General features: G+C 48.0%; 1 non-coding gene across 1 annotated transcript; it reads left to right on the forward strand.

Moving 5' to 3' along the window:
* The first annotated feature begins 9958 nt into the window (after positions 1-9958).
* Positions 9959-10031, forward strand: Trnaa-ugc. The gene has a single exon. It is a non-coding gene; the product is annotated as a tRNA-Ala (tRNA).
* Positions 10032-10971: the final 940 nt, after the last annotated feature.

Raw genomic sequence — 10971 nt, forward strand, 5'->3', positions numbered from 1 at the left:
GTATACGGAGTGCACCAGAGTCAGCGACCCAGACCGTGGATCCATTGGTAGCACAACACATGATCCCTGCATTAAACAACATCATGTTACCAACACACTGATCTCACCAGCTATTGTGCACATGCTTGGTGACGCCATAACTGCTCACAGGGGACAGACGGCCGTGCACAAGACAGGTGGTGTCGTTTCGTGTACTGCACGCACAGGCCCACAGCGGGGTTATCGCGCGTGCAGGGGGCTGCAGTTCTCAGAATGAATAGCGGCAGCAGCAGCGTAACAAAACTCTTGAATAGGTAAAAAATATCCTATCTGGAGCCTCCGACATTTCTACCCTGAACTGCTTCGGACATGTGCGAAAGGGTAAAATTCTATGTGGTCTTTTCTGCCAGCTTCTGGAACATAATTAGAGTCTCCTGCAGGTCAAGAATAGCAGGAGAAGTCTCCGTCCCTCTCTCTCGACATTGGCGGAGCGAACACTGGAGAGAAGCAAACCACATATCATGACAAGTAGAGGTGGTTTCCTCTTCTCCACTCTCATGCTATTCTTGACCTGCAACAGACTATAGCGCCTTTTTCAACGCTTGCAACATGAGCAGAACTGTGAGAGGGTTGGGCTCATCCTTGCCCGCAGGAAAGGCAGTCTGCTCAAAATGTCTGCGTTCAGATTCTTCAACGCACGGCTACAGGCAACACTGAATTTGCCTGCTGGCACCTGTCAGCATCATGGATCGTCTTGATCAGCTCGAGGCAAGGATGCCGAAAATCTCGTCCTCGGAGTTTTCGTGCAGCGTGGACTCTGACGTACACTGCTCCAAGAGTCCGCAAAGAAAAAAAGGTCCAAGGCACCTAGGAAGAGGGTTCCTGCTCAAGCTGAGTCAGCCGCAGACACTGCAGTCGCTGACCAACGTGACTGTCAGCTCGGTTTCTCAACTGCGCGCGGACATCATCACCTGGTTTCACCAGATAGATTTCAGGTTCCAGAAGTTTAAAGTTGCACCAGGTGGGGCCATCCCATTGATTGTATCCAAGCTACCATCTAAGGACTCCATGGGGATTACGTACCACCTCAAGACAGCCAAGCTAACAATGTAGGAGCAAATGAAGAAAGCTTTCCGTCGTCGTTACAACCTGGACAACAAAGCTGAGGCAAAACAAAAGATGTTCAGCACAAGTCAGCACTCAGGAGAGTCCTGCACCGACTCCGCCTTCCGTTTAGTGGAGCTCATCCACGAGTGCAGCTATCCAGAGACGAAGGCGGAGAAATGCAAGGTTATCCTGGCCACACTCTTCCACAAAGCACGAAAGCATGCTTCGACAGGCGCTTCGCTTCGTTGAATGAGTTGCTGGACTCTTTCCTTTGCTTTGAGCAGGTTGTCTTCAGCCAACCAAAGACACCGGTTTTGGGTCTCGCTGCAGAGCGAGTGCAAGCTGCGCAGGGACAAAGAAAGCGCAGCTTGCACTCGCTCTGCAGCTCTTGAAGCAGGGCCAGCCTCATGCTCTTGAAGCAGGGCCGGCCACCGCCTCATCGGAACGCTGACGACAGCAATCGTCACCAGCACCCTTCTGCAACAGAGAAGTAAAAGAAGCAGCATGTGTCGCTTCAGCATGTGTCAAAAACTTCGCGGGACTTTCAATGTTCTTCGTCCCAATACCCTGAAGTTCGTCCGCTCCGTCTCATTTGTAAGAGAAGCGGCCACTTTGTCACGTGATGCCGGCAAGAGCTGACCCAAGAATTTCTGGAATGGCAACAGCACTTTGAGTCTGTTGCATTGTTGACAGAGAAAAGTGAAAGCCTGATGCCCCTACCGCCTGGAAGATTTTATCAGTAGTTTGTTGCATCACCTCTGGTGCTGCAGCGGACACTGACCCCATTGTCTATTGATCAAGCCTGTTTTTGCCAGGGGACTTTTGTCTCAGAACCTTGGAAAGTTGTCAACCCTCAGCACCAACGTTGGTGTCACATTTGACAGCGGTATGCAGCTCGGAAGTTGACCTCCAGACAAATCAAGCTTGCTCAAGAAAAGCAAGAAAGCGACTTTGACAGTGGCACATGTATGTTCTTTTTGAGGACTAGCTCGTGTTGTAGGAGAGCCCACTCATCAGAGTCAAGGCAACACTATGATTTACTGGCCGTCGCCGAATTGTGAGCCGGCTCTCTCCCGTGAACTACGTGCTTGAACTCGTGGACGGTACTGGCCGCGATGTAGTGCATGTGGAGAAACTGAAGCCGGTCGTCAAATTTGTGCAGCCTCTACCTGGGGACTGAACTTTGTAAACTTTATGTTTTTTTCTCATTTATCACGTCGTATATATATCATTATTTAATCATGTGCATATTGCTCAACGCAGTATTTGTTTAATGTTTGTTTAGTGTTTGTTGCATGGCAGCGTGATATCAGGTCGACACTTAAAAACCTTGGCACGTGACGAGCTGCAAAAGAGACATCGCTCTGAAGCGGCTCGTGCGAGCGCTCATGATCGAAATAAAAGAAGTAGTTTTGGCATGGCAGCTGATGACGTTGACATGTCTTTCCTGAGCACGGTGCCCATTTATCTTGATGACCGATCCAGATCGTCACAACAACATTACCCAGGTAAAATTTCATGATGGGTTTTCCTGCTAGGACTGTCTCCTTGCAGAGCTGGAAAATTGCCGCGGCAGCCGAAATTTTCAAGAGCATCCTTTTCACTCTGTGTCGTCCTTTGATGGTGTTTATGGTGAGCATATCTGCTGTCTCCACTGTCACACACAGCTAGTGGAATGCCCTGTGGCTGGGGCCTCTGCCGTGGTCTGCGTGGGGGTGGGTTGGGGCACAACGAGTTTTCTTATCTTCCCCTTTGGGTTATGATTATTCATTGTTTCCATACATGTATATGAGTTATCTAGTACTTACGACTACAGTTTGTTTATGTTTACACCTACTCAGCGGCGGGCTCGCAGGCGCACATGCGTAAGGGTACTAACCTTTCTGTCTAGCCTCGCACGCTGCTGAGTGCGCAAACTTTCTCGTGCAAATAAAAATTATTATTATTATTATTATTAGTGAAGTCCAGTGTTGAAAAAATAGTGCCTCCAAGCACGCTCACCACAAAATCTGTTACAGCCCGCATCAGATTTACCGTCAGTTTTTCAATCGCGTTCAGTGTTGTGTTGGCTCAATTATGCCTTAGCTTTGGAGCATCCGGAGTTCTGCCTCCACTGCGGTACACATTGCAAACGGAACAGGGCTAGCCTTCAAAAAGCGCAGTGCTGCACCTTTTTTCAGATCCAGGTTCACCGAGGGTTCTTTGTGCCTGCTCATCCCTGGGCCAAGAACTTCCTCATGTGTCAGCAACGCGTCATCTAGGGTCTTGCCCTGGTCAAGGTGGTAAGCTACTGTGTCTACCTCAAACTCCATTGGTCTCCCTTCGACTTTGGGTAAGACCAGATAGATCTTGATCAGTACATTATTCAGTGAAGAAAGGGAGAAAACACAGGCGAGCTGGTGAATGACAAACATAGTAAACCCGAGACTTAGAAAAAATAAAAATAAAAATGATATGAACATTGAAATCTCGGACACAGGTTGAAGTTTATTCTACAAACACCGCCTTATATACACGTCCAAACCTCCTTCACAATCCACCCTTTGACGAATACGTGCTGCCACCTAGACACGCGACTGGGATAGAGAATAAATGGCTAGAAAACAACGTGCGCACCAGGCCTCTCTAACCTGTTTCACACGCAAAACGTGAGCCACATCCTGTTTGCCCATTGAGCCGCTGTGACCTAGATACGGTTTCCCCAAACTCGCCTTTGTCCCCATCGTGGATTATCTTCTGTCCCGAAGTCGACACGAAGAAACCATTTTCCCTCTCTGCTCGGCCAGCAGGAAAAGAAAGAAGGTACTAGAACCATTTACTCTCAAACCGATGTTTCTACAAAAGGTTCATTGCTCGGCCAGAAGGAAAAGAAAGAAGGTACAAGAACCATTTACTCTCAAACCGATGTTTTTACAAAAGATCCAACTACTAGGCGTAACGTAACTTCCAACCATATCCAGCACACGAAACAAGAAACAAAAAGAACATGAAACCCAGGCACAAAAGAACAGGCCAAAACAAAGGACCTCAAACCGCAAAGGCTGCGCAAGCACAAGATGGTATAGCCTCGACTGCCTTCACAGCGCTTGCAGTGAATGAGCACTCGTGCAACCGCCATGGTGTGATCCAAAGCAATTAGCTCACACTTGTAGAATCTGGCTAACAGTCCATGCTAAGGGGAGATGAAGTATAGAAAACTGCAGCTCTAAACACACACACACACACACAAAAAGAACCTGCCACAATGGAAGAATATAGGAACAGGGATGGGGCAACGAGTTTGAATTATGTGGGGGATGGAGAATATAGCAACCCTGCCCACCTGTTCCGACGCAACTTCCCACATAATCAGATACCATCCGAGCCTATTTAAAGATCTATACCACATTCCCACCCGATCTGATCGGCATTTCTAATCAATTTTATTTTCATATGTTCAGTGACAATGCAAGCCAGTTTTAAATACTCTACTTTTATAATATTACTTTTTCGTACTTCTCAATGCAACATTTTCATGGCTGTTCCCCAGATCACGAGAGCCGCGCACAAGTAGCGATCCTCAGTTTGGGCATCTAGGACGTAGTACGTAGCTGTTGTGCGTCTCGTACGCACTGCAAAATCTGCGTCAAACGATCCAAACTTCTTTCAGCAAGCGCTGTGACCCAAGGGGGTATCGGAGGTCGAGCGTGTTAGCGCACCGCAGCTCGTACGGCGAAAGGTCCCGCTGCCAGGGATCCCCACCCACACCCGTTCCGATCTGTTGTGAGGCACAGACCCCAGGCTAGCAGTCGTACTGTAGTGGCTAAATTTTCTCATCTACAGCCTGAAACGGTGTCGCCAGACCCTAGACAGGCCGATCGCACGCTATTTAAAATAGTGAGCGTCTTATTTTCTTCCGCTGTGCCCAAAATGACGACACTGCATGCGATTGAAAAACCAGCGGACAGGCGGGCTACCACTCTTGCCTTCGAATCGTTCGGGAGTCGGGCACCTGCATTTGCACCATGATTGAAGAAACAGAAAGAAGCGACGTCAAATCACATTGACACAGAATCACTCCAAGCTTCCTTGCTTGTGCCCTTCAGCTCTGTGCGCCGTCAGCCGTATCAACGCTAATCAAAATTAACAACGCCTGCCGCGCACGTTCCGCTGCTCATACAAACAACAACAAACAATCAGGGTATTTTGCTGCAGAAAGCTGCTTCCGCCAGTTTTAGCGAAATGCGGAGCTCAATCCCCGCTCAACCGACGTTATTCAAGGTATTGAATTTGGCGTAAGGGTAGTGTGTTTGGGGTATGCGAAAAAGACTACGGTAGTGACTATGGCGTACGCCGAAATGACTACGGTATTGATTTTGGCGTACGCCATAACCACTACCGTAGTCGAAGCAGAGGGGTAGTGAGATCGGCGTCCTACACCGGCACGTGCGGCGCGTGGAACACCATTCTCTGCATTCTGCTTGATGCGTGGGTAGTTTAGCCAGAGGTCAACTCAGTAGATCAATAATCAATAGACACAATTTTCAAGATCAGTAGACTCCCAGGTAGATAATAAAAGCTTTTTCAAAGATTTGTCACCGTGCGACCCGCGTCGGCCATGTCTACGCTCGCACCACCCTCTCTTTGTCGTCGTTCCAAGCGCTTGCGTGCATAGCTTTCTTTCCTTCCGCTCTCCAGGGGTGGCGGTCCCGTCGCGCGTGTCTAGCGTCCTCCGGCCCCCTCGGGGCGGGTCTCTGCTGTGTGCTAAACAGCTTCTCAGTCCATCCACCTTCACAGAGTGGAATGGCTCATGATTTTTTTTTTTTGTTGTTGTTTCAACAAGGTAAATTCTTTCGTCAATATTTTAACTCTAACTTTCCACCACCCAGCCGCACCTATTTAAGCAAATCGCACCGCGATACGCGGACACACCAATTTTCGTGGGCCGTCTATGGTGGGCTCGATGCTATACTGTATATGCTACGAGGTACAAAAAAAAATACTGGGTTTGTTTTATAATTTTTCGCTAAAATAATTTATACATCGCTGAACTCTCATTCTCTGCCAAGATGTAGATTCAGCGGTCCGAACCAGGCGCCAAAGTTTGAGGGCTAATCGTTATCTTATTCAAGAGCTATAATTTAATTACATTTTGAATGGGAAAATTCACGACTGACTTCTATCCGAATACATGAAGTTGAATGGCGCGAGTTACCAATAGCGGGCCCTATCTATTCATTGGAATTACAAAAAAAGTCACTTATAATTTCTGACGAAAATAATCCCTGGAGAAGGGGAACAAGAGGGACAAAGGACAAACACAAATCTCCAAACACAGCTAGGTGACTGGTGTCACCTAGCTGTGTTTGGAGATTTGTGTTTGTCCTTTGTCCCTCTTGTTCCCCTTCTCCAGGGATTATGTTCGTCATTCTTGTCCAGCTCGCTTGCACCTTTGCATTCAATTGCATTATAATCATAACCTAAAAATTGCAAGCTTCACCCTTGTTGGTGTTAGACTGGTGGCGGCTGATAAAACCCGTTTGCTCTACTGACGTCTAACCCCTGGTTAGCTCAGTTGGTAGAGCGCTCCACTTGTAATGGAGAGATCCCGGGTTCGATACCCGGACCAGGCGGATTTTTTCGGTCGCGCACCAGTCACCTAGCTGTGTTTGGAGATTTGTGTTTGTCCTTTGTCCCCCTTGTTCCCCTTCTCCAGGGATTATTTTCGTCATTCTTGTCCAGCTTGCTTGCACCTTTGCATTTAATTGCATTATAATCATAACCTTAAAATTGCAAGCTTCACCCTTGTTGGTGTTAGACTGGTGGCGGCTGATAAAACCCGTTTGCTCTACTGACGTCTAACCCCTGGTTAGCTCAGTTGGTAGAGCGCTCCACTTGTAATGGAGAGATCCCGGGTTCGATACCCGGACCAGGCGGATTTTTTCGGTCGCGCACTAGTCACCTAGCTGTGTTTGGAGATTTGTGTTTGTCCTGTGTCCCTCTTGTTCCCCTTCTCCAGGGATTATTTTCGTCATTCTTGTCCAGCTTGCTTGCACCTTTGCATTTAATTGCATTATAATCATAACCTTAAAATTGCAAGCTTCACCCTTGTTGGTGTTAGACTGGTGGCGGCTGATAAAACCCGTTTGCTCTACTGACGTCTAACCCCTGGTTAGCTCAGTTGGTAGAGCGCTCCACTTGTAATGGAGAGATCCCGGGTTCGATACCCGGACCAGGCGGATTTTTTCGGTCGCGCACCAGTCACCTAGCTGTGTTTGGAGATTTGTGTTTGTCCTTTGTCCCCCTTGTTCCCCTTCTCCAGGGATTATTTTCGTCATTCTTGTCCAGCTTGCTTGCACCTTTGCATTTAATTGCATTATAATCATAACCTTAAAATTGCAAGCTTCACCCTTGTTGGTGTTAGACTGGTGGCGGCTGATAAAACCCGTTTGCTCTACTGACGTCTAACCCCTGGTTAGCTCAGTTGGTAGAGCGCTCCACTTGTAATGGAGAGATCCCGGGTTCGATACCCGGACCAGGCGGATTTTTTCGGTCGCGCACTAGTCCCCTAGCTGTGTTTGGAGATTTGTGTTTGTCCTTTGTCCCCCTTGTTCCCCTTCTCCAGGGATTATTTTCGTCATTCTTGTCCAGCTTGCTTGCACCTTTGCATTTAATTGCATTATAATCATAACCTTAAAATTGCAAGCTTCACCCTTGTTGGTGTTAGACTGGTGGCGGCTGATAAAACCCGTTTGCTCTACTGACGTCTAACCCCTGGTTAGCTCAGTTGGTAGAGCGCTCCACTTGTAATGGAGAGATCCCGGGTTCGATACCCGGACCAGGCGGATTTTTTCGGTCGCGCACCAGTCACCTAGCTGTGTTTGGAGATTTGTGTTTGTCCTTTGTCCCCCTTGTTCCCCTTTTCCAGGGATTATTTTCGTCATTCTTGTCCAGCTTGCTTGCACCTTTGTATTTAATTGCATTATAATCATAACCTTAAAATTGCAAGCTTCACCCTTGTTGGTGTTAGACTGGTGGCGGCTGATAAAACCCGTTTGCTCTACTGACGTCTAACCCCTGGTTAGCTCAGTTGGTAGAGCGCTCCACTTGTAATGGAGAGATCCCGGGTTCGATACCCGGACCCGGCGGATTTTTTCGGTCGCGCACCAGTCACCTAGCTGTGTTTGGAGATTTGTGTTTGTCCTTTGTCCCCCTTGTTCCCCTTCTCCAGGGATTATTTTCGTCATTCTTGTCCAGCTTGCTTGCACCTTTGCATTTAATTGCATTATAATCATAACCTTAAAATTGCAAGCTTCACCCTTGTTGGTGTTAGACTGGTGGCGGCTGATAAAACCCGTTTGCTCTACTGACGTCTAACCCCTGGTTAGCTCAGTTGGTAGGGCGCTCCACTTGTAATGGAGAGATCCCGGGTTCGATACCCGGACCAGGCGGAGTTTTTCGGTCGCGCACCAGTCACCTAGCTGTGTTTGGAGATTTGTGTTTGTCCTTTGTCCCCCTTGTTCCCCTTCTCCAGGGATTATTTTCGTCATTCTTGTCCAGCTTGCTTGCACCTTTGCATTTAATTGCATTATAATCATAACCTTAAAATTGCAAGCTTCACCCTTGTTGGTGTTAGACTGGTGGCGGCTGATAAAACCCGTTTGCTCTACTGACGTCTAACCCCTGGTTAGCTCAGTTGGTAGAGCGCTCCACTTGTAATGGAGAGATCCCGGGTTCGATACCCGGACCAGGCGGATTTTTTCGGTCGCGCACCAGTCACCTAGCTGTGTTTGGAGATTTGTGTTTGTCCTGTGTCCCTCTTGTTCCCCTTCTCCAGGGATTATTTTCGTCATTCTTGTCCAGCTTGCTTGCACCTTTGCATTTAATTGCATTATAATCATAACCTTAAAATTGCAAGCTTCACCCTTGTTGGTGTTAGACTGGTGGCGGCTGATAAAACCCGTTTGCTCTACTGACGTCTAACCCCTGGTTAGCTCAGTTGGTAGAGCGCTCCACTTGTAATGGAGAGATCCCGGGTTCGATACCCGGACCAGGCGGATTTTTTCGGTCGCGCACCAGTCACCTAGCTGTGTTTGGAGATTTGTGTTTGTCCTGTGTCCCTCTTGTTCCCCTTCTCCAGGGATTATTTTCGTCATTCTTGTCCAGCTTGCTTGCACCTTTGCATTTAATTGCATTACAATCATAACCTTAAAATTGCAAGCTTCACCCTTGTTGGTGTTAGACTGGTGGCGGCTGATAAAACCCGTTTGCTCTACTGACGTCTAACCCCTGGTTAGCTCAGTTGGTAGAGCGCTCCACTTGTAATGGAGAGATCCCGGGTTCGATACCCGGACCAGGCGGATTTTTTCGGTCGCGCACCAGTCACATAGCTGTGTTTGGAGATTTGTGTCTGTCCTTTGTCCCCCTTGTTCCCCTTCTCCAGGGATTATTTTCGTCATTCTTGTCCAGCTTGCTTGCACCTTTGCATTTAATTGCATTATAATCATAACCTTAAAATTGCAAGCTTCACCCTTGTTGGTGTTAGACTGGTGGCGGCTGATAAAACCCGTTTGCTCTACTGACGTCTAACCCCTGGTTAGCTCAGTTGGTAGAGCGCTCCACTTGTAATGGAGAGATCCCGGGTTCGATACCCGGACCAGGCGGATTTTTTCGGTCGCGCACCAGTCACATAGCTGTGTTTGGAGATTTGTGTTTGTCCTGTGTCCCTCTTGTTCCCCTTCTCCAGGGATTATTTTCGTCATTCTTGTCCAGCTCGCTTGCACCTTTGTATTTAATTGCATTATAATCATAACCTTAAAATTGCAAGCTTCTCCCTTGTTGGTGTTAGACTGGTGGCGGCTGATAAAACCCGTTTGCTCTACTGACGTCTAACCCCTGGTTAGCTCAGTTGGTAGAGCGCTCCACTTGCAATGGAGAGATCCCGGGTTCGATACCCGGACCAGGCGGATTTTTTCGGTCGCGCACCAGTCACCTAGCTGTGTTTGGAGATTTGTGTTTGTCCTTTGTCCCCCTTGTTCCCCTTCTCCAGGGATTATTTTCGTCATTCTTGTCCAGCTCGCTTGCACCTTTGTATTTAATTGCATTATAATCATAACCTTAAAATTGCAAGCTTCACCCTTGTTGGTGTTAGACTGGTGGCGGCTGATAAAACCCGTTTGCTCTACTGACGTCTAACCCCTGGTTAGCTCAGTTGGTAGAGCGCTCCACTTGTAATGGAGAGATCTCGGGTTCGATACCCGGACCAGGCGGATTTTTTCGGTCGCGCACTAGTCACCTAGCTGTGTTTGGAGATTTGTGTTTGTCCTTTGTCCCCCTTGTTCCCCTTCTCCAGGGATTATTTTCGTCATTCTTGTCCAGCTTGCTTGCACCTTTGCATTTAATTGCATTATAATCATGACCTTAAAATTGCAAGCTTCACCCTTGTTGGTGTTAGACTGGTGGCGGCTGATAAAACCCGTTTGCTCTACTGACGTCTAACCCCTGGTTAGCTCAGTTGGTAGAGCGCTCCACTTGTAATGGAGAGATCCCGGGTTCGATACCCGGACCAGGCGGATTTTTTCGGTCGCGCACCAGTCACCTAGCTGTGTTTGGAGATTTGTGTTTGTCCTTTGTCCCCCTTGTTCCCCTTCTCCAGGGATTATTTTCGTCATTCTTGTCCAGCTCGCTTGCACCTTTGTATTTAATTGCATTATAATCATAACCTTAAAATTGCAAGCTTCACCCTTGTTGGTGTTAGACTGGTGGCGGCTGATAAAACCCGTTTGCTCTACTGACGTCTAACCCCTGGTTAGCTCAGTTGGTAGAGCGCTCCACTTGTAATGGAGAGATCTCGGGTTCGATACCCGGACCAGGCGGATTTTTTCGGTCGCGCACCAGTCACCTAGC

This window comes from Ixodes scapularis, unplaced genomic scaffold (genome assembly GCF_016920785.2).
Source record: "Ixodes scapularis isolate PalLabHiFi unplaced genomic scaffold, ASM1692078v2 PGA_scaffold4__175_contigs__length_147842914, whole genome shotgun sequence".
Taxonomy (NCBI): Eukaryota; Metazoa; Arthropoda; class Arachnida; order Ixodida; family Ixodidae; genus Ixodes; species Ixodes scapularis.